This window comes from Lathyrus oleraceus, chromosome 1 (assembly GCF_024323335.1).
Source record: "Lathyrus oleraceus cultivar Zhongwan6 chromosome 1, CAAS_Psat_ZW6_1.0, whole genome shotgun sequence".
Classification (NCBI taxonomy): domain Eukaryota; kingdom Viridiplantae; phylum Streptophyta; class Magnoliopsida; order Fabales; family Fabaceae; genus Lathyrus; species Lathyrus oleraceus.
The window spans coordinates 208,843,763-208,849,172 of NC_066579.1; positions in this window are offsets into that span (position 1 = coordinate 208,843,763).

Consider the following 5,410-nt stretch of genomic DNA (forward strand, 5'->3'; position numbering starts at 1 on the left):
GTTAGGTCCTTGCGAAGTTGACCCAAAATTAGGGTTTCTGTCAGAATGACCTATAATGTTTTGAAATGAATGATGAGCTTCCAAGTTTCAAATGGATTTTTGATGAACATGAAAGTTGTTCATATGGGGACTCTTCTTAAAACTTAAATGGAGGCACCAATTGGATTGGCTAGGGCACCTGCCCTAGCCAATCCAATCGGCGCCTATGTGTAGGTTTTAAGTGGAGTCGCCAATTCAATTGGCGACTCCCTCATAAAATGCCTTTTTTGTATTATAAATAGATGTGTTGTGTGACCAATTGTTCCACAGCTCATATAATCATTTGGCTATCATGTTTGGTGTTCGTCACCGTTGCGGTAAGGTGATTTATGCGAGAGACAAACCTCAAATGCTGATGTTGTTTTGGAACATCACCACGTTCGATCAACTAAAGAGGGAGCTGGTTCGATGGTTAGACGGGAAAATACCAGAAGGGGAAAAGATCATAAGTATTGAGAGACTTGATAGTATCTTTGGTTGGGTGCGAATGAAGACTGATAAGGATGCTAGGGAAATGATGTTCGGTTGAGACAACATTAATTTGATTGTTGTAATCAGTTAGAATTATTTATGTTTTCAGATGTTTTGTACTGATGTTTGTTATGAAACTCGTTGTAACAAGAACTTAATGATATATAATGATTGATTGTTACAGAAATACGATGTTACAAAAAGCTTAAGATCTAGATGATGCTCCTTGATTGGGACAGTTGTTTTTGTTGTGTCCTGGTTGACGACAGATACTACATAATCTTATCATTTTATATGTGGAATCCATCTCTGTTCGGATACGTGTGCTGTTTGGCCTTCCTTTCTTCTTTCTACGCATCTCTTCATTGTGCCAAACAATATCTCCTTCATATGGAGGCCAGTAATCCTCCATTGGTAGTACTGAGAAGCTTTGACTATATACATTCATGATGGTGTTGGCCTTGTACACATCAGATAAATGGTTGTAAGCGTCTTGACGAGTATAAGCGCATGCTGCAATGACATGGGAGAAAGGTATGCGGAAGGCCTGGAATTTTCCACAATCGCACCAACTTCTGTTTAGTCTAACAGCGTAGGCTAAATTTGGTCTCCCCTCCTTGTTGCCCATTGTTTCCTGGACGCTGAAATTTTGTCTATGACGGTCAAAAACTGTTACAGCGTGTGTCGTAGCTTTGATGCTCTCCTCTTTCATGACCTTCATGCAACACTCATTGAATACTTGTCCGGACATTAACAATGCACTCCATCTTTCACCTCTGGTTGCGAACATAGAAGCCAACCTATAATAGGTTGATCTTACCAAGGCGGTTATCGACAGATTTCGAATTCCTTTGAAAACCCCGTTCATGCATTCCACAATGTTTGTTGTCATGTGGCCCCATCGACAACCACCGTCAAATGCTCTTGTCCACTGCTCTACCGGTATGTTATTTATCCATCTCCCTGCGCCTTCATTAGACAGTCTAATTTCATCACGATAATATTGAAATGACGGTTGAGTTAAAGCATACCCAGCATTCACCACCTTCTTGCGAAGATTCTTATCTTTTATAGCACGCATGAAGTTTTGTGCAATGTGTCTGATACAGTAGACATGTGTAGAAGGAGGATCATGCCATCCGTTGTCATGGTTGTTGTAGGCACTCTCAATGGCAGCATTGTTGGTGTAATCCCTAGAGGCCAATACTTTTGGTACTTGTATCGAATTATTTATTAATAATAAAAGGCATTTTCTTTATTACGTTTGTTTAATAAAGTCCCTAGAATAACTAGTCAGTTTAATGTATTAAGTGTGACTTAATCATGAGAACACATTAAACATAAGGACACTATTCTTAAAGTATCCGTAGTCGAGCTTTATTGTGAAGTGGGATGACATTAAAGCATTAAGACTATTATGTATATAGACTGATGATCACATCTCATGGATCATGGATAAGGAGTTATCAAGTCTTAAACATAGGTATGAATATTAAGAGTAATATTTATACCGGATTGACCCGCTATGAGAATACTATATAGAAAGTTATGCAATGTGTCATAAGTTATTCTCATGGTGATAATAGTGTATTCCACTCTTCGACCTGAAACCAATATGGACCCTAGATGTAGAGTCGAGTGCTTTATTGCTGATCCAACATTGTCCGTAACTGGATAACCATAAAGACAGTTGATGGGTACTCCACAAAGCATGCTGAGGGACATGAGTGACCTAGATGGAATTTGCCCATCCTGCATAACAGGATAAATGTTTATGGGCCCAATATTGAACTGGACAAGGATGACACGGTCTATGCCTTGTGTTCAATATAGACATAAGGGCAAAAGGGTAATTATACACATAAGTATTATCACAGAAGGAATTGTCAGATCACTTGACATTTTTGTGTCTTGGGTAGCAGTGATGTGTTGCTAGATACCGCTCACTGTTTATTATGTTAAATACATGATTTAATATAATTGCCAACGTCGCGAAAACCTACAGGGTCACACACAAAAGACGGATTGATGAGAGATAGAGTAACTAAGGAATACCGTAAGGTACGGTGCCCTTAAGTGAATTATAGAACATCGTAAGGTACGGTGTACTTGAGTAGAATACGAAATATGGTAAGTTACCATGGGCTTAAGTGATTTTGGGCATATTATAAGATATGGGCCAAAATACACTTAAGTGGGCTTTTTAGCTTGAAGCCCACACAAGTGGTTCTATAAATAGAACCCTTATGCAGAAGCATAAAGGAGCAGTTGCATTATTTTCGTTTTCACTCTCTCTCTCTCTCTCTTTCACTCAAAGCCTTCATTCGTACCAGCTAGCACTGAGATTGAAGGAACCCGTTCGTGTGGACTGAGTAGAGACGTTGTCATCGTTCAACGTTCGTGGATTTGCATCAAAGGTTTTGATCGTCACAAGAGATCTGCACCAAAGGTTTCAATCGCCACAAGAGGTAAATATTCTATCACTGATCATGACCATTCGTAAGGATCTCTAAAGGAGAAAATTTTAATTTCCGCTGCGTTTTGGACCGCAATTCTCCTTCAAGCATGTCTATCAGAAATCAAACATAGATTGGCTTGTGGAGCCACATGCGTTCTGAGATGTCGAAGAAAGAAACCCCATCCACCAGCCGTTTCACCTTCAACAAGAGCAAAGGCAATGGGAAAGACATTGTTGTTACCGTCTTGTGCAACCGCCATGAGCAAAGTACCCTTGTATTTTCCGTATAACCAAGTGCCATCAATTTGCAAGATAGGTTTGCAGAAAGCGAAACCTTTGATGCACGGATCAAATGCCCAAAAGAGACGGTGAAATATTCTATTACCTGTAGCACAGGTTCCGTCTGGCATCATTGTTGGCATTGTCTCCATAATTGCCACAGTTCCTAGGACATATGTTTTTAGTGCCCATAAAAATCGTGGCAATTCCTTGAATGATTCCTCCCAGTTGCCGAACACCTGTTCAACAGCCTTTTTCCTCGCAATCCATGCTTTCTTGTAAGATGGAGTATAATTATATGTTGTTCGGATATGGGATATAATTATACTCACCTTCACTGATGGGTCTTTATTTACCAATGGCAGAATGTCTTGACATATCAAAGTTGTGCTCAGTTTACGGTGATCTTGTTCAACGTTAGTTGCAACACAACTATGCGGTGGGTCTATTGAAGCGATCTCCCAGGAGTCATTTTTCTTCTTGTAAGATGCAGCCAAATGAAACTTACAAAGCATGTTACGACATTCGATAACATACCTTCTAGAGTCAGTGCGTTTCACTGTAAAGTCAGCAAAGTTGTTCATGTGGAATTTTTTGATTGCCAAAACATATTCTTCTTTGGTACGAAACATGTCTCCCACCTTTAATTCGCCTACTGGTCTCGGATACGGATTATAGAATACACTGTCGGATGTTTCATCATCGTGAAGATCCATATTTGTCATATGTTGAGGCGGATTGTAGACATGACTAAGAGGTATTGGTGGTGGTTGATCATCATCTTCATCGTCGTTGTTCAGCATGTGATCAACCTGTATCTCGGTCTCCTCTTCTTCTTCATCAACAACGTCGACTTCTACTTCTGCTTCTGGGTTGAGTTCATCTGACCATTGTGCATCATCTTCACCAGCTTCATCCTGATCGGTTAGTTGAGACTGTTGGGATGGTATACATGGTTATAGAGTAATGTACAACTCGATACAATTGTTGCCTGAATGTTCATGACTAACAAGCATGTATTCAACATCTTCATCGTCTCGTACCTTAAGGGGGAAAAACTTGCATTGACCATTCTAAAAAAATATTGGATTTTGATATGTGATCTTTGACACAATACCTGATCCTATAAAGGATTGTATTCTTTTTTTCAAATGCAAATAGGTTACATTTCTCTTGATCGTGATTCTAATGGTATCAGTGTTTGGAAAACAAAAGCCATGAAGTTCAGACTCAAAAGTTTCACCGTTGCAGTGAACAATGACACTGTATAATGATGAAGATGACATTGTGGAGATGAAAACTAAGAAAATACTGCAGATGAATGTGAGTGAAGTGTCTTGGATGTTGATAGTAAGACACTTAAATAGATGGTATCAGTGTGTCACATGCTAGCTAGTTCTGAGATGATGTGTCGGACATTCAAGCTACTCTGAGATGATGTGTGAAGCATCCAAACTAGTTCTGAGATGATGTATCAGTCATGCCAGACAGTATGAGTTGGTGTGTCAAGTTTGCAAGCTATCAAGAAGTCACTCTTCAACATGCAGGAGACAAGTCAGCCACGTGTCGGACATGTAAGACAGTTCTGAGATGATGTGTCAGTCATGCAAGACAGTGTGAGTTGATGTGTCAAGTTTGCAAGCTATCAAGAAGTCAGTCTTCAGCATGCAGGAGACAAGTCAGCCACGTGTCGGACATGTAAGACAGTTCTGAGATGATGTGTCAGTCATGCAAGACAGGGTGAGTTGATGTGTCAAGTTTGCAAGCTATCAAGAAGTCAGTCTTCAGCATGCAGGAGACAAGTAAGCCACGTGTCGGACATGTAAGACAGTTCTGAGATGATGTGTCAGTCATGCAAGACAGTGTGAGTTGATGTGTCAAGTTTGCAAGCTATCAAGAAGTGAGTCTTCAGCATGCAGGAGACAAGTCAGCCACGTGTCGGACATGTAAGACAGTTCTGAGATGATGTGTCAGTCATGCAAGACAGTGTGAGTTGATGTGTCAACCATGCAAGCTATCAAGGAGTGAGTCATCAGCATGCAGGAGACAAGTCAGCCACGTGTCGGACATGTAAGATATTCAGAGCTGATGTGTCAGTCATGCAAGACAATGTGAGTTGATGTGTCAACCATGCAAGCTATCAAGGAGTGAGTCATCAGCATG